The sequence below is a fragment of the Pungitius pungitius genome, chromosome 21 (genome assembly GCF_949316345.1).
Source record: "Pungitius pungitius chromosome 21, fPunPun2.1, whole genome shotgun sequence".
In the NCBI taxonomy this organism is placed as follows: domain Eukaryota; kingdom Metazoa; phylum Chordata; class Actinopteri; order Perciformes; family Gasterosteidae; genus Pungitius; species Pungitius pungitius.
In genome coordinates this window covers 6,690,343-6,709,754 of record NC_084920.1, presented here as the reverse complement: position 1 = coordinate 6,709,754, position 19,412 = coordinate 6,690,343, and the positions used below count along the sequence as shown (strand labels likewise).

General features: G+C 41.9%; 1 protein-coding gene across 4 annotated transcripts in view; it reads right to left on the bottom strand.

The window, feature by feature from the left end:
* ptprea (protein tyrosine phosphatase receptor type Ea) overlaps window positions 1-19,412 on the bottom strand; it is a 47,457-nt gene that overhangs the window by 11,949 nt on the left and 16,096 nt on the right. For 3 of the 4 annotated variants that reach the window (XM_037463677.2, XM_037463679.2, XM_037463680.2), the window contains exon 2: window positions 10,137-10,403. The gene's annotated coding sequence lies outside the window, so the exon portion shown is untranslated. Of the gene's footprint in view, window positions 1-10,136; window positions 10,404-18,570; window positions 18,700-19,412 lie in introns of all 4 variants that reach the window. The other variant, XM_037463678.2, reaches the window with a different exon arrangement.

The following is a 19,412-nucleotide window of genomic DNA, read 5'->3' as shown; positions in this document are numbered from 1 at the left end:
ACTCACATCCTGGTCATTCATAAGCTCTGGCATGAAGCTCACGGTGTAATGACAAACATGTCCACATGAAGGCAGAACACTCCAATACTTGAAAAACAAGGCTCCCATGATAACGCCCTTAAAGACCCATTGAGAAAAAAAATGTACAAAGATAACATCCAGGCCAAGAAAATATCAATTTTATATTATATTTCTAATTCATACTTATAAGAAAGAAACAACAACTGCATTCATACCATTATTATCAATACTCCATGTTGCCTTAATGCAGTGCTCTTTACTATTGCAATAAGGTTTAATCAGTGCAGTATTGATCAAAGAAACCTTCAGTGAATGCCACCATGATTAGTTAAAGACCTGAAAACAACCTTCAGCTGTTTAGAAGGCAATGCCAGGATGAAATATGGAATTTTTAGGATTTAAATGTGCTTGAAATCTCGCGTGTGTGTGTGTGTGTGCGCACGCACACGCACACGCACACACACACACACACACACACCAACAAGAGACCTTGGCAAAATCTAGGGGGATCTGGGCTGCAAGAGGCTTAACACCTACACTCTCACACTCTACTCCTCGCCACCTCCGCTCCTATTTGATAGCCTCCCCCCAACACAAAAACTCTTTCACATGCACATGCACGGCAAAACCCAGAGAGCCACAAGCTCTTTCCCGAGCCCATAAACACAGTGACATCTAGGAGTCTCAGCTGAATGACTCTGATCATTCATTTTATCCCTTAGAAGAATGCATGGGAAAGAGGAATCTGATCGATTCAGGATTCAGACTGAATTGATTCACGCACTGCTTTTTCTTTTCAAATCTGCTGGTACGGTTTGAAAACCAATAAGCTTTGAGATTTTTCTTGCAGCTCTAAAAGGTGTGTTCTTCCCCCACAAAAGTTGAAATCCAAGCAATGCACGTGAGCAAAGAGCTGCTATCACCCTATAATGAAGCTGGGTTTTGTCTCCCTAAGGCTGCAGGAGTGTGTGTGTGTGTGTTGCTTTGCAGCTGCGGTGGAAAAAAAGCCAAGGCCAAGTGCATAGTCAATGAAGACACTGTGTGTTGAAGCCTCCACGCTGTGCCGCAGTGTCCTGCAATGTGTCCAGACAGGACACTGGCGGAATGTGGAGGCAGCAGAGGAGAGATGCTGAATGCAGCAGGGAGAGCGGGAGCAGAAGGTCCAGGTCAATAATATATCCTGAAGCGATTAATAAACCCTGACATGTCCCTCCGTTCCACAGGGAAGACTGATGAGAGAATTCTAATGAGAGAAGAGAAGAGAGGAGAAGAGAGGAGCGTCGCGCTACCCAGCTCTCCTCCCTCTTTAAGGCTCTGTCTGCAAATGTCACAAGCCAAGATGAGGGGGAGGTTATTGTGTACACAGTGTGTGAATCCTTAGGGTCAGGACTCTGTGTATAAGGTTTGAGGTTTTGTGATGTGGAAATTCACTCACGGTACCGCTTGGGACTTTCCGCTAGAAAAGCTGCAATAAATTTCATGTACGCCGGGGTCTGTTTGTTTATCATGTGTACAACGGCTCAATGGGGACAGCCAGGAGACTGCTCATAGCGAGGCCTAAGGCTGTGTCTTGTGGCAAAGTGCTGTGGCTTCATGTAACCTCCCTTTGCTCCTGGCTTCCTTTTCCGCCTCAGTCACCTCTGGGGATGTCACCCGGTCCCTCGGGGACCAGAGGCTGTTCCACCCACTGCTCTCCAACTTGTCATTGCAGTTGGTCTCCAGCCTGACCTCTTCAGCATCTCTGAGGAGGAGAAGGCCAATTGCCTTTCCTCCTCCTTTGAGGGGGAATGTCCCAAGAATAACTATAAATAACACTGGTTACCATTCCTCAGGGAATTTTATCTGGACTTCTCTTTACTGGGCATAAACCAGTCAGGACCACAAAGCTCGAATTAGATAATTAACATTAGTCCTTTAGATCGGGTTACATTGTGTGTGTGCTCTCATTTGTGTATTATCTTTTCCCCATTTAGTACTCCGCAGCCCATCAACAATCATCCAAAATGAAATAGTTCATGGGAGATGGCAACTCTGGGGAAGTTCCAAGGCTTCCGTATTTTTTGATAGGACACATTTCACAAATGAAGTGTTTTTAAAACAAAAATACTACAAAAACAGGCATAAGACAAAGGGTTTTCCCTTGCCAAGATGCAGTAGAGAGATGCAACTTATTGACTTTGAGGGGATTGTTTTTTTGTTATTGAGTTATATTTAACCTAATACCGTGCAGCGCAAATGTGGTTAAAAGACGGAATAACCAACTTTAACTCTGTATTTATACAGTTTTTTTCTGCATTCCTTTAAAAAAATGTATACTTTCATTTTTGCACAACTTGTCTGCGCGCAATATCTATCCATACCAGAAATCTATCACCTAGCCACCTTACAAACTGAATATGACAACACCTGGTATGCACTGTGTGACTCACGGCTCTGTCTCCACTGTTTACAACCTGCCACCGCTGAATACCAGCAATCCTGGCAGCATGCAGACAAAAAACGTGAACACATGCACATACATTATAAGATCAGAAGGCAACAGAAAACACATGCAGGCCTCTTTGCCTGCTTTATGTTTGAATCAAGGATAAAGAAGCAGACTCAAACAAATCTTGTGTTATATTTAGTCCCAATTCAGAAGGCTGAAAAATGTTCCCGCCTGACATTATATTGTTTGTGAGGATGAGCTACAGCTCCCTGTGGTCTTTTGTTTACCTTGTGGTGTGCTTCTTTGCTCCTTCATTCTTTCAGTCTGGATTATGAAAAAAAGTGTCATAATGATACCCTTACAGATCTCCAATTGTGTCTGACTAATTAGCTCTTGAAACCTAACCATCACAAAAATGAATGTGTCCGTGTCTGCCTCTGACAGGAAACATGGTGTTCCATTGCATTGGGTCATCCCTTAGACGGAGCCCTGTCAGTTCTAATGAACGTGCTTTCTCTGTGCACAGTCACTGTCCCTTCAAATACATCAGCAAGAAGAATTTTAAAAGTGGGTGTTGGGTGTATGAGCGATATGAAAGGGAGAGCGGGCAGTAGATACCTCTGAGGAAAACGCTGCCAGACTATTTACCCCTTGGGCAGTCCTTTCAAAAAAGTGTTATGACGGAAACCTGCAAGATGTTTCATTAAAGGTAAACTGAAGAGTACCTCAAGTCTTGTGTGCAGTTCCTCACAGAAGTAGATGAGAAGATTGATGCCACTCACCACTTCATCATTAAGCGAGAGCCAGGAGACAACGCTTGGATTAAGACTGGGACCAGGGTAAAACCGCTGGCTAGGATCTATCTACATGTGAAAAATAATCTGCCCGGCGGGCTCCTCTTCACCAGACTCATTTTTATATCTTGTTAAACTGAAAAAAGCAAGCATAAAGCTTTCAGTTTGTATGCTAAGTAAGCAGTCTACTAACTATAGCTTCAAATTGAACCAACAGGTCTGAGAGAGGTACCTATTTTCTACTTAAAGTCTTGGCAAGAGAAACAGTCAACAAGTAACAAGAAAATTATATATATATAATTTTCTTGTGTATATATATATATATATATATATATATACACACATACATACATACATACATACATACATACATACATACATACATACACACACACACACACACTGTACATACTGATTCTCTTGTCTTCATAATAGCATAGTCATAAAAACTGCTCGCTCACAGTGATGCTACAAAAAGTCACCGATGACCAAAATAGAGTAGTAGTTATAGAAGAGCTGATCAGTCTGATACTGACTTACATTGCGGTTGGATGCTAAATTATTTTTGTTTCTGTAATTACAGAAACAGGTTTCACATTTGGTCCGAAATGTTTTGTTGCTATGGCAGGAAGTTGGAGAAAATGTGTGAGTATGTGTGTGTATTAGAGAAAGGCTGATTTTCCAGGATTTGTATTGTGTGTGTTGTAAGTTCTAAAAGACAACATGTTTCTCAAAATGTGTACTACCGGCTTTTAAACATATTTGTACAAAAACAAACGGAAATAGGTTTAATGAATTACCGAAATCATTAAAAGGTGTCAAGTTGCAGCAAGACCCATTTTAGGGACTAAAAGTATCATGATATTTCAGCCTCTACTGCATCGACTTCTACCATTATTTTTTTTTATGTTTCTCCCTTTCTCGAGTCCTCTAAAATGTAACACCAAACCAGTACATTTTGATCAGAGGACAGCAGGAAGTTTACAAGTTCTTGTTTTCTATTTTGGTTGGTCCTCATATCACCTTCCGCATATCAGCTTCTCAGTGCTCTCTGCCTTTGGGGAGCTGCAGTGTGTAGACCTCGACTGGGTTAGCTATTTAAAGGACAGTGCACTACATTCACAACTGAGGAAACAGCGCCAGGGCGTCCATCTGCCGACACAGATGTGCGACTGCTTCCAAAGCAATGCAACCTAGTTGCACAAGGTGGTCAGTGCTGCTAGTTCTTAACTCACCCATTGATTTGCATTAAAAAAGATTGAACTATTATAAACTATTCTTAAATTTCAAAAAGTACACACACAAAAATTGAGATAACCCCACTGTTCTTCATAATGTGTTCCCATGGTAACCTGACCAGCAACGTGGCACCTGAGGGATGTTGAACTCGTCGGCTTTATTGAGACCTAAGAAAGAAATCCTGGCATGCTGACACATGATGAAACAATGAGAACTCATATTCAATGCGTTAAATAATAAAATACAATTTTAACCATGCAATTTGCAACAAGTAATTTTATGTTAAGAAGAGTTTGAAAATATATTAATCTCAATTCTCCCTGCTGAAGATCACACCTAAATTCATAAAGAAGACTATTACTATTACCAGGAATAGTTGTCAGTATAGTGTCGCACTCTGCAGTATCTCACCCTAGCACTATCTTTAGCAGTAACAACTCTGCGGTCTTTCTTTCTTGCCAATCTCGGCTCCTCCCCTCCTGCGCTTCTTCTAGCATTTGCCATTAATCAATTCCTGCCTCCTTCCCAGGGCACCCCGAACGCTGTAGTAGTGGTAATGACCTTGGAGACCTGCAGGCGCCACGCTCTACAGTGTCAGCCCGCCAACTCTGTGGGAACAAACAGGCCTTCTTGTCACGGAGATCCAAAATGAACGTAGGAGAAAATGCACATGTGTGCAGAGGTGGAAAGTAACGAATTATATTTACTCGCGTTACTGTAATTGAGTAGTATTTGTGTGTACTTCTACTTTTTAAAGTATTTTTTTAAATCTGTAATTTTACTTTTACTTAAGTATTTTTTGTTTGAAGTATTGTACTTCACTACATTTTAAATCATATCGGTTACTGAGTAAAAAAAAATGCAAAGGAAACTAATGTCACTGCACTGATTGAGTGATGAGCGGGAGAACGAACGCGCTAAACAAGAATGATGGAGACGCAAACCCAGCTGAAATCAAATGAAAATACGAAGCGTAGCCGCTAAACCGGAAGTACGTAGATATTCACAGTAAGAATCGACGCAACCGTCTGTATTGACAGCGGTTACCAGAGTAACAAGAGGAGAAAAGTTCATTAACGGATATAAATATATAATCCTGGTCCGACGGGATGTGTTAGCAGCAGTAGGTGACTACACTTGCTGCTCTTGGCTCTGATATTTATTGTCCACGTATTGTTTTGCTTCAGTGAGCAGAGCAAAGACAGTTTAAGGAGATCGCAGAGTAAACGGTCCGCCACTGGAGTGCATACGTCCCGACGTCAGCGAACCGTCGTTCGGTTAATTTGTAAAGGTCTTCCTTCAATTAAAAACAACTAGATTGAGATTTATTTTTCCTTGTCTTTTTTAACTACATAATACCGCACCCCACCCAGCTGTTAAAAAAGTAACTCAGTAACTTCTACTCTGAGTAGATTTTTAATGAGCTACTTTTTACTTTTACTTGAGTAAATTTTTAGACTGGTAACTTTACTTGTACTTCAGTAAAATTTTACTTAAGTAACAGTACTTTTACTTGAGTACAACATTTTGTTACTCTTTCCACCTCTGCATGTGTGTATAAATACTGTCAGGGTTTGGAGGTTTTTTGCATGCAGGAGAGAAACTGAAACAATAACAGAGAGAAAACATTCTTTAACCACTGCCGTGGCCGTGGTTGGTTGCCAGGTTCAGGCTAAAACATCCTGTTGACTGGGGTACGGTGGTGGCGCGGACACCGTGTCTAACCCTCTAGAGTAGTCCTGACTGGAAACCAGAGCTTTTAGCTGCTACACATTAGTTAAAAATAACACGGTGCTAGATTTTAAGCGATTTTAATAATCCTCTTACAAACATTCCAGCCGCAACATTTAAGAGCTGATTCAGCGTACAAGTTAATGTCTTTAGTGGTCAATCACGTTCTGGTGAGGAATGTAAACCGAGCGCGTGATTGGTAATAAATATTTACTCCAGCCTGTCTGTCTACACAGGCCAACGTCACATATGAGCTCTGGCTCGGGCCACTGTCTGCGTCTGCACAAGCATAGGTTTCCTTCACAAATCTACAGTTGGTACTGCCAATTGGCGTGAAACACACACACACACGCACTTCAGCAGGGGGATCCTCGGGAAACACATGCGCCATGGCCTGGGTGAGGACCACCGTGCCAGGAATCATTCCACTAGTAGTCCATCATGTGTGCAGGGGGACAAACTTCCCCCCCCCCCCCCCCCCCCCCCGAGAGGGTCTCATCATGTCCTCCACACCCCTTACACCTCCAGACCTGACAGCATTGAAAAACCCAGGCATCCATCTTTCTCCCACCTTGACGGCCATGGGATTTACACCCACCCCCCCTCCCCATCTGTCAATTATACAGACGCAGAGCAATTACGGCCTGGAACCAGAGCCGCAGGTAGCTGCGGTGCACTGCGCGACAGCTGGACTGGAAATGATGGAGGCGCCATCGTGACACTTCTCATTATCACCCAGCGCTCTGAGTTTACCGGCACAGTGCTACGACCAGGTAATAGTGTGAGAGAACGAGAGGAAGAAGAAGGTATTGTGTATAAAGCTATCAGTGTGGTGATGTAATGAGTTATTAGATTATTGACCATGAGACAAGGCTCCTTGTGATTGGTCTATAATCTGTATGTGTTGAATCTGCATTTTTCAAATTATTCAAAAGGACAATTCTTATATTTGTCAAGGTGGGTGGTTGGTCACTTTTTTTGTCATAACTAGAACTTTGGAGAAAGTAAGAACAAAGTTGATCAAGACAAGGACGCAAGAAAAAACAAAAAAACTTGAATCAATTATCTGTTAAAAACCAAAGGTTCACTCTCTTTGCCATCTAGTGATGAACGCCATGTAATCATCACAAATGTGTGTCAATAGACACACATTTCCCTTTAAAGTACATAGTTTATATCAGGAGTCCCTATAATTTATAACATTCTATGTAGGAGTTTGATTAGACTGTGTGGTTCCTTCAATTCATAAACATGAGCCATTCAGGAGCCACTTCCTGAATATACACTTGCACATATAGAATACATTGGAAACAATAAACAAGATGATGACTGGTGGTCACATTATGGGGGAATCCCCTCTTTTAACAGACCATAAATCAGTCCTTTTTTAGTCGGTGAATCAAAACAATTAAACTCATTCAAAAGTTCTACGCTGAATAAAAGAATTACAACCAACCACACTGCTTCCCCTGAGAATGTATGCTAATTTTATATTTCATTTTATTCAAGCGTAGAAATAGAGAAATCCTGCGGGATAAAGAAACCTATTTCACCCAAATTAATCTAAATTAAATGCAGTGTCAGAGTCTGTACTGAAGAAAACCCACAAAGCTTTTCTACTGCCTAGAGATTTATTTGACCTGAGTGCTGATACAGATACTAAGGTTAAACAGATCTCCAATCCAGGGAGGTCGAGAGGGGGGCGTCTCGCATAGAAGCCCCATTTTCAGACAGAGGGAGACAAAAATAACGTCAGTCTTTCAGGATGCGTAAGAACCAGCAAGGTCCATCCCTCAAAATATCCTTTCGTTCCCTGAGAAACGACAGGGAAAGGCAGCCGTGGAGAAAGAAGTGATAAAGCACTGCTGCCGGGTGAAAAAAAAGCCCCTTGATTCTGAGGGGAGGAAAAGAGGAGGAGAGGAGATGTGGGACCAGAAGGGATGAGTGAACTGCCCACTCTGCTGCTCTGCAGAGATAGAGCAAACCCGTCTGCTCCGTGCAGACCATAAAACCCTCCAGTGACGCTTTAAAAAGGGATGTGAGGACCTTTTTCCAACACGTCTCCAGACTGTCTGCAGGGAAACCAGTTCTTTAGTAAAACAGCAGAATCACACTTTGTTTACCAGCACCTTTAATGTCTTTATGACATCACCAAGCGACAAAGGTTTGACAATCAAAAATAAGTAGAGAAATAACTGGTATTTTCCCAGCATAGTCCAGATTTAGTACAATCTCCAGCAGCAGCCTGCCTCCTAGGAGGAACTAGAAGTGGGAGCACAGTAATTAATTGACCCAAACTTTAACCCCAACACATTTTTCACAATCCTCTTTCGTAGCATTACGGACCAGACTGGGCCCATCGTGAGCAGCAATTTGTTGTTTACAATTGTGTAACCCTGTTGTTTGGCTTTTGCCTGAATTCTATAGGGATATGAGTCATTCAGTGTGGCCTTGAGGCCCATAGTGAGCAGCATTGTCCTTCCTCCTAAGAAGCCCTGTAACACGAATGAGAAAGAACACATACATATTGAGAGCAATGATTATGTCAAAGGCCTCTCAGAGAACTCCCTGCCCTCTTGAGTAAAAGGAAGTGCAACATCCAGTCGTGGCACTGACAAAAGCTGTGCAGACGCGCAGGCATGCAGGGCTCGCAGGCCACAAGGGTCAAAATCTCATCTCTGGTTATACCTATGAGACCAGAAACTAATATTTTAATTGTAGAACTGAACTGTGCTACACTATTTTTGCATCAAGAAGCTCGATTGGGTTTAATGAAACGGTTATCTAAAGGACTTTTTTATACCTTCGATAATCAGATTTTTTGCAGTCTGGGGAATGAAACCCTGCCGTCAGTCCAACACAAGTGAAGCTTTGAGGTCTTTCCAGAGGTGAATGAAAATTGAAAGTTGAATAGCTACAAGCTCCTGTAGCATTGTCTAAAGAATAAGTACAATGAGTAAGAAAAATGCTTGGCGAAGAATCAACTTTCCAGGAAGAAAACGCATCCTACTATGCAAACATTTCAAAGATCATCTGAATCCACAAGATTCTACTCCATAAGCTGTAGTGATCTTGTTTACACTGTTGATAAAAGCTACTTGTACATTGTTCCTTATCTGTGTAATAAGACTGCAAGCATTCGTGCCCTGTGTGTACGTATATTGCATATGTGTGTGTTTCTGCAGAGTAAGCACATGCTGTCCTCCATCTGCTGTTTGATAGAGACGGTTTCCTTTCCTGTGCACCCAGCCAACCAGGCAGCCTTCCTGTTCTGCTCTGCTCCAGAGCGGAAATGGGAACAAGACTGCCACACACTCCTGACAAAAACCCTGGATAAGATACGTCCACGTGCAGACAGATGTGAACAGACAATGACTTCGTCACACATTTGAACACAAACACAGTCTCCTCTCCTTTCTCTTTCCTTCCGTCCTTATCTTCTGGCTATGTTTTCCCCACACCCATCTATTGTATTCGGCAATGAGAATGTGTTGTAACAACAGTTTGTGTACTGAAAGTATGAATACAAACTACAGTTTTGTATTGGAAAAGGCTGCAGCATGTATGGTCAAATTAATGGCAGTTTTATTATTGCACATTATAGATCAGTCTCACTACCGTTTCAAACTACTGTCCAACTTCCTGTTTCTTGGTCCTTGTTACCGGTTGACACAGACAACAAGCTCTACCCATGAATAGGCCGATTGAGGAAGTGGTAGAATGACCACAGAAATGCCCCGCAACGTCCAGCGACAAACAAAGCAAATAAACAGCCTTTGGACAAATAAGTAGCTGTAGCTGCGTGTGAAAATGAAAAATGAAAAAAACTCACCAGAGACTTACCTCGAGTGTAACGTTAAAAACAGCTCATAACAGCAGTAAATTGATGCATTACGTACAGAGACTACAGTGTGCTAAGTCACCTGGATGAGAGTAGATTCAATGCATGCTGATTCTCAGATCCATAATAACGGTGGGTCACGTGCTTCGGAAAGTGTCCAGCTGTCACATTGTCGACGTCTTCAGAGAGCGGTTGGACAGAAGGTGCAGGTGGAGGAGTGATGTCTGCTCTCCGGCCCAGTGAGTCCCGACGATCCTTGGCTCCAGGCGCCGGTGAGTTACGGGTCACAGCACTTCACCTTCAGGAGCCTTACTGGCACTGCAAGCCTTAAAGGGATGCTGAACGCCACCTTTAGAGAGCAAGAAGGAAAGAGCACGTCAGATAATTAAAAACACAGCTCGGCTGAGGAGGAGCCAGGGGGGGTGAGGGGTTATGCAGTTCCTCTCTTGAGGAGAAACAGTATGTAGCAAGAGTAACGAGAGAACGAGAGAGCAGTTAAGAGGGTGGCTTCCTCAAAGGATGAGGATGTTGAGGTAGTAAAGATAACCCTGAGGGTTTTGAAATTCACTAGTCAATAGTTAAACATCAATTTTGCCTATGAGCTTTGATGGAAATGCAAAAAAAAGTATGAAAAGCAGCAACCGTACCGAGGAATATTGAAGATGGCAAAAAGAAGAAAAAGTTGAAGATGGCGTGATATGCAGATGGTCGAAGAAATATAACCATGGTGAAGAAATTATCTTAAAGTAGACATGAGACTCAAATTAGTCATTTTTTCAGAGCGAATTAGTCTTCTAAATGCAGCAGACACCATCTCCTCTTCCACGTCACATTTTATGCAGGCCAAACTCATTCAGAAAAAAACTGATATCTACATATCTACTGATGGCAAATATGTGCATATGCAGCCCAGATTTAACGTAAGAGTTTTACGTAAAGCCTCTTTCTGTCTCATTTCAAACATACAGTATTTATTTTAATCTCAGAGAAAGTTAGTTTACATGTCAGGGGCTCGTTTTTAGTTTTTATTACTATTTCATTTTACAACACTAGTACATTGTCTATTAACTGTTAGATATTGAAGGTTGGTGGCATAATCCCTGCATTTACTGACAGGAGGCCTGTAAAGGGAGGAGGGAGAAACAAAAATGGGACTAAGAGCACAATTTATTTACCTAAGAACAGTGGGTAAAAAAAAAAATCAGCAGCAGTTTCTATGCGGACAGTACTGCTTTGTTTTCAATTGCAAAGTAAAAGGGGTTGATTACGTTCTTGAAAATATGAAACCATTTCCGAAAACCACCAAAAATAAAACCACGTTTTCTTTTCTCTGCTTTTGCAACTTTGACATTTTCGAAGTACAATGTTTTCACCTGCCAGAGGGAGGGAGCATGCTGAGTGGTTGCCATGGCGACCTTCTCGTCTAGCCGAGCAAAAGGGAGGTGTGGAGGAGGGGGGGGGGGGTTCTGTCCCCATTTCTCTTTTTTCATTCTAAGATGTAACGACAAAATGAATGGAAACGTCTCCTAAATCCGTAAAGTACACCCCTTTTCCTTTACGACCTCGATGAAAACAGGCAGTCAACATTTGCTCCATGACATAGTGGAAAATGAGTTTTAATGCTTCAGGATTGCCAAATAACGGCACAAGTGAAAGAGTCTGTGCTCAGAACTAAAAAAACAGATATCTGGAATCTCGCGTCATTTGGTTTTAATTTACACCTTCCAGTTCGTGGAAAGTAGTAGTGAGGGAGTGTTTTGAATCACATATCATCTCATAATTCATAAATAAATAATACCAGGTCTGACTGCGTGGAATCAGATCAGACAAACTGCTGAATAATTGAAGAACCTCTTTGTAATGCATCAGGCTCCAGGAATAACACAGCAATACATTAAAGCTGCTGACTGCAGAATTTGAGTGTGTGCATAAAGTTAGGCGGTTTCTCAGCGGCTACTCGACCCTTAGAAAATGTAGGAAGAGATAGCAGAGAGTCGGAAGAACGTAACAAGTATAATACGCTCTAAAGGTAGACTGACTCATTCATACAACAACGACCCGTTAAATACATTTTTCTGACATATTTTCCAATGAACAATTACCTTCCCTTTTCTACGTTTTCGGAGCAACAATAACACAACCGTGTTCATTTCGTGTTTAATCTTGACAGCAGCATAGAGCTGGTTTTCCCCCAACAAATACCAGCTCACAGACAGATGGACACCTATATGCATACACACACAAGAGTCAAACACAAGGCTCCTCTGGGGCTGTGGTCCATCAGATTAGAACATCCAACTGAGATCTCTGAGTGCACCGACACAAATCCATTTATAAAGATAAGCTTTGAGGGCAACTGCTGCCAAACAGCCAGGGAGAGGGAGAGAGAGACTTCACTAACTGAGGAGCCTTCTGAGTTCCTATCAGGCTTCGGCATCAGTACAGCACAAGCCTGTGTTTACAGCAGTCCTCTCTGACCTGCCATTGTGTGTCACTTCAAAAATCCCAAGGCCCCCATGGTCCCCCACTTATAATCCCTTCCCCATCCCTTTTTAGTCCAACACAATTGTCGACTATTTTTTTTAGTATGGATTACTGAATAATCATACTTTCTCAGGCATTGAACAAATATTTAAATAAATATACAATGCCATCTGTGTTGAGAAGCTGCATTTAAATTCCGCTCTGTAGTGGCAGTATAAAATATGAAAGCATGACAATTTTACAAATGCTGCACAATGAAGAAAAATAAGCTAAGATGTGCAGTAAAAAGGTGGTGTTAAATTTTGAACGATAAGGCTTTAATTATAATTGAGCAGCAGCAGCAGCAGCCCAGCACTTGCTTCACCATGTCAGTACCAGCGAGATATATCAGTGACTCATTGTGATTTATGGTGTTTACAGGAAAACCTGAAAGGCGCAAAATCAGCCTCAAGACGAAAACTGCGGCAGAACAAAATTCTAATAAAAGGTGCTGCATAGATGTGCCTCCATGATCTAATGTGAATAGAGCAGTGGCCTCTATGACTTGTCCACTGAATGTTCCCACAGCGAGGGGACGGACGACAACAAGGAGCAGAATGTTCTTAGCCCAGACTCCGTCGGTGTATCTTACAATCAAGGTTTGCTGAGCAACACTGAGTGGCTCTTCGCCAAAGCAAACAGGATGTGAATGTGATAATATCATATTGCAGCTCTCATATATTTGACAAACGCTGTTATGATCAAATATCTGGAAATTTGCTTAAGGGCCCAGGCAGGAATGGATCATATATTGACAAACTGTGCACTGGACAGCCAATATGAATAGTGTCATTCATTTGGTGGGTAGCGAAATGAAATCTGTGATTTAATACTAACCCGTGGCTCTCTTGGATCAATAAACAATAAAGTGATGGATTAAGCCCCCTTTAAGATAATAAACTGCTGTGTGTGATCAATATAATAACGCAAAGGTAAATATAACTGTACTTACCATTCGGGCTGTTTGTTTCATTAGGTTTGCATATTAACATGATAAACTAGGTTGGTTAACATGGTAAACATCAAACCTGCTATGAATAAATATGCCATTATGAGCATGTTGGCATGCTGACATTGGCATGTAATCGTGAAATCCATTTAGCACCTGATTCCACTGTACTACCCTGGTCACAGAAAAATCTGACAAAGTTGCTATTCATCTGGGGGTGTGCCGATAATGTGCGGATGAAGCACTAAACTGTTAAATCTTACTAGAAATTACTAGAAATTGCGCGCTCCTCGGATTTAGGCAACAAACCTACTTGTTTAGGTTTAGGAAAAGATTATGTTTTGGGGTCAAATAAAACCTTTGAGGGAGAAAGCCCTCAAGGCCAATTTTTACCATACGAAATACAGTACACAAGAACGAAATGAGCCAATCACAGTACACGAGAGCATTGCTAAACAAAAGATAATCCACCAGTTTTCCATTTTATTCCATTCTCCTACATAGCTTTTGTTGTGAATGTTAATTTAAAATAAGTTTATGTTCTAAATCCAGGCAATAAACAAATGCATTTTGTAATAACAGACATGAGTATGCCTTCCTGCACACAATTCAATATCATGGTGGTGTCTCTCTTCCCTTCCTCCACATCCTCTACCAAAGTCTCTCCTCCCGGGAAGCTCAGACAGAATGGGGTTGGGGTCAAACAAGTCCCCAACTAAAGATTCCCTGCAACACTTGAACCCAATCATGTGAATATTCATTACAGAAAAATGGTGGTATTACACAACAGAGGGGGCAGATCCATCTACAGCTCCTTCTGTAGTACACACACACAAACACACACAGACTGACATTAATGGGCATGTAAGATACATGCGCAGCCACACAAAGAGAGGGGGGGTTGGACGCCTCGTGGATTTCTCAACCTCTGTCTGTATATCTGGCTACAGCCCAAGGCTACTTGTCTTGTCTGTCTGCAAAAACCGTGTCTGAGAACAGAGATTTTTCGCACATCAGCGATAGAGCCATGAACGCCTCCGCTTCTCTGACAGATCTGGCAAAAGTTTTTAAAAAATGGAGCGAGAAATCAAACAGAAATCTTGCTGTGAAACAATATGAAACAAGGTCCCCTTTTTCATTTGTTTATTTCTCCGCTTGAGATCATATGACTGGAAGGTCACGCTGACTATTAAGATGATACATGTGTACCTAAAAGTTGTTTGAAGCTGGGCTAGTTAAGATACTCTTTTGTTGATGGCATCCAAACCCAATTGGCCTCCTCTTTAGAAATCTAACATCTTTGGCCACTGCTCAGAGGAACTGTTTCTCATCTTTGTGATTGTATGAATCAGACTCAGAAGGCGTGCTCTCCACAAGCAGGAAGAGACACAGTTTGGATCATATCCTGTGTTTCGAAATGTGGTTTACAGCCAAACATGATGGCTATAAAATTAGCTGTACTGTGAGAACTAGAAAAAGAGAGAGAAGAGATAAAGCAAAGGGACAGACTCAACCCTCTATATAAAAAAAAACTATTTAGGGAGGGAAAGAGTTTGAGAGTTCTTCTTCCTGTCCAGTGTGAAAACTCTGGTTCCATTAATGCACAGATGTCCCCATATGCTCAACGTCGGCTCAGTTGTGTGACATATTAAGCCAGATTAGAGAAGGGAATGGAACACTGAAAGTGGATATTTGTGAGCTGTGACCTAGAACATTTATTTTGTGTGTTTCTTACACTCATGAGCCATTAAAAAAGCTAAAATGACTCATTCTGTAATAAATATTGAAAAAAACCTGAGCATATGTGACCAATGGCTGAGCAGCTAAAAAAAATCAGAAGCCATTACACGTAAGCTAAACTTTTAGATTAAATATTTCTTAGTTCTTTGGTGTTGAAGATTTAAAAAACTTGCTCTATGGATGGAAACCTCAACATGATTGATAACATTAAATGTATTTCGCAGAAAATGTATTGAATTTACTTAAAGTTGTCGTATCGTGAGTAAATTGTGACCTCACTCCTACAGCTGGACATCCCCATGATGTCCTCCAGATAGAACGCCTGCGACAGGAAGCCGGAGCTCATAGGAAGAACGCCCCGTAAACTTAAATCAACAGGATGTGAATAATTTACAGGGCAACATCCACAGCACTCAGGAGCAGTAACCAAACACGGCTGGAATAAGGTTCTCAAATCCTCTTTGTATCTTTTTCTTCAAAAAGCATCACTTCAGCTGATCTACAGCACGGGCCTCGCGCTCGGGTAAAAGCAGTAATGTCATCAGACGGAAGGGAACTCGTACTCCCCACCGGACCCTCCTTCTAGGAAGTAGTCATGTAAATACTGTGTAAATGTTCTGCTGACACATGAAACACGCTGAGTGCCCCTGGCTGCAGCTCAGAGGTCAAAAGGAACATATATGCTGGGCTGATCACCGGCCAAAATTTCAGTATTTCTAAAAACAAAACGTTACAGTCGGATTACATCTCTTGCCACTGTAGGATATTAAAAAATGAATTGACTATAAATTAACTGTAAATAAAATGCATTTAGTGTACAACAAAACACAACCATGATTCTGGGGATATGTATTTGATAAAGTAATGGGAATGTCATAAAACCACTGTAATTTTGAAACTGTAATCAATAGAATAATACCAATGTACAGTTATGATTGTATTCAATGTAATGTGATCTACCGAAATGCATGTAATGCATGTAATACTTGATAACGCCACAACTGATAGACTGAGAGGCCTTCAAAAGCCAAGCTACATTGAACTCACCAGGAGACCACTCCCAAGGGGTGTGGTCACATACTTTCACACCTTTACTGATCGGTATAAATACTTGTAAGCAGCCATTGTTCTCGAGTTCGCTGGTTGTAAACAACAGACATGGTCTAGGGATGGTCGTGAGACTGCCCTGTGGCCTGTTGGTTGCGGAGACCAGCGGCTCCTTAGCTGAGATGTCCTTTTTAGCACAACACCCTTTCATTTATTAAATACTTTTGATTATAACTGTTCACTCCAAGATGTCTCCCGTCCGTCTGATGTTTCTTCATTATTTGAACACAACACCACAGACATGAAATGGGTTTCAAAAACAGGCCTGAGAGAATTGAGTTTGGATCAATACATCAACAATGTGAAAAACTGGAATTCTTCTCGGGTCAAAAAGGATCCCGGGGCCTATATCACAGATGCATCTGCACTAGTGTGTTTCCTGTACCTTTTTCCAAGCATCTACAGCGAGCCAGAACTAAATCACAATTTTGGTGAGCCTGCAGTAGAATCCCAGCTCTGTCTATTGCAGGTAACAGGAAATTGGCCATTCAGCACATCATCTATACGGCGGTCGTGCCAGTCAGCCGACAGCCTGATGGATGACAAGTCCTACTCAAGCTTTGACGCCATTCATTTTATTCGCAAACAACCCAAGACTGCTGATTCACGATAATGTTAGATTTTTAAAAGGCTTTGCTGTGATACTGAGGTGATAAATTCTGCCCATGAAACTGATGCATTCCAGAAAACATTGACAAGTGAGATTTACTTCCAGGCCATTGATTTATATGTCTGGATAATGCAAGATTTATACAGTGTCGTTAAATGGGTGCCTCTGTCTCCGCAGTATCCGGCAAATAGATTATTGAGAGGGCTGCAAGACCTCAATCGTCATGTAAGAATAGTTTCTTCGGTGAAGGAAATGAAATTCGGTCTTTTGTTGGAATAAATATGCCCAGAAATGTCAAATACTGTTGTGGTGGCGGGTGTGGTTTCAGCCCGGCTGCAGGTGGGAGAGAGGGGGAGTGGCTCGGGGAACAGTGCCAGGTGAAAATAATAACAATCACCTGGGGATAATGACATGTGTGTGTGTGCTCTCCCCTTTATAGCAGTGAGGCAGGGGCGAGCGAGGGGGGGGAAGACCGACCGAGCGAGCGGCGTTCCTGCGAGCGGAAGTAAAATAAATATATTTAAACCGACCACCCTGTCATCGTGTGTCTGTGTCCGGAGCCCTACCGACCCACCCCTACAACTGTATATTGGGTTAACCACAGTGTAATTTAATTACCTTTTACCACATCACACTTCATCATGATGATATAAACATTGGAATTCAGTTGTCTCCATCGATCCGTAACCGCAATCCCCTTCTTACCCTCGTCAGTAAATCACACAGGAGTTTCTGTTAATATCAATGTGCTCCGTTCCAGGGATATTCTGTAACCCTTTATCTTTTAAATAACCACAAAAACATGACTTAAGCTCCCACCAGTTCATCTAGAGATAAATCTTTATCTCTATGTTTTCGCAGTTTGTAAAAAAAAGTAAGTTCCAACTTTTCACAGCCAAACACAAGCTGAATTGCCTGTCGACCAGACGGCTTTGGTGTAGATAGGAAAATAAGATAAGGGGGCTGTCTGGCAGAACACTGTAATAAAAGTGCAAAGTGTACCCACATAAAAATTAGAAGCAGTTGCGCAAAGAAAGAAAAAAGGTTACAAAGTCAGAGTTTCAGATGCTGCTTGTTTGAAGTATATTAATGCCTTTGTTTAAATCTAACAGCACAGTTGGCATCACTAAGCAATCGGTGAACTGGTAGCATGGTGTTATATTCAATTCTTGAGGAAAACACCATGTTTCTTGCATACCTCTTCCAGGAGCTGAGAATCAAAAAGGGGAGAAAATCCACGAAGAGGTAAATAGAGGCCACGTTTAACAAGAGCAAAACAACATCAAACGTCACTTTACAAACTCTCGCTTTTGATTATTTGGATTTTGCAAATTCAAAGTTGCAGGAAGTAAGCAATAAATGTAGAAATTATCTTTTCAAGGGGGAAGTATTCTTCTAATAGATTGGCGGACAAAAACAGGGTATTTTCAAAAGAGGAGCCTTAGTAATTACCCATTTGTTTATTTTTTGTGGTTAAGTGTAGAAGATCTTACTCTTAATAACAATAACTGTCAAAGCGTTTTGACAGTTGACGGTGTTGCCAAATCATTGTGCCAAGCTACCAGCTGTGTGATGGATTTAACTTACATCTACTCGTCCACCACTGCGTCACTTCAGACCCTTCTGAGTGGGTGCTGTGGAGGTTCACCATTCTGTCATCCAAGTCATTGTCCTCGCTGCATGTCGTGCACGGGCGAGCAAACACACCCCGTGGTCCTATAGGGCGCCGAACACAGGCGTGCAATTAATGTCCCTTAGTCGCGTCGATATCTCAGAAGGAAAACAAATATGCAAAAAAAAAAAAATTCAGCAACATGACAAAGCTGCATTGTTTGGTTTCTGGTATCAGACTAGCGCAGCATCTCGGCGTACACAGCAGACAAAATCTGAACACAATATTTCATCCCTGGTGACATAAACTGAGAGGAGGCCCCATTCGGTTTTATAATCCGTTACGTTACACAAGCACCAAACAACGGAGATGCAACACCAGCTTCTCCACAGGGTAAAAATGTGCGGATTAGACTGTCATTAATACCGAATCTGGATTACGGCAATCCTGGAGCAACTCCACAGCTACAGATTACTTTTATCCCAGCAACGCGGCCATGGAAGACAATGAGCCTTTTTGTTCCCCCAGAACAGACAGTACCGCGCAGTAACAAAAGGAGGACTCATTTCTAATCGGGTCATGAGTGATCAGACAAGTGGCAGGCCCAGCAACCCATGTAGGGGTCCAAGATCCCCCAGAATCCCCAAGAATCCTGACCGGATTTGTCAGATTACTAGTAACAACTCAAATTGGCTCTTTGGTTCAAGTCGACGTTTTAAAAACGGGGTCAAACGGGAATTTAGCTTCTAGACTGCGAATATGTTTCATTACAACATGGCCTTGTAAAAACATTAACAGACTCAACATTAACAGGCTA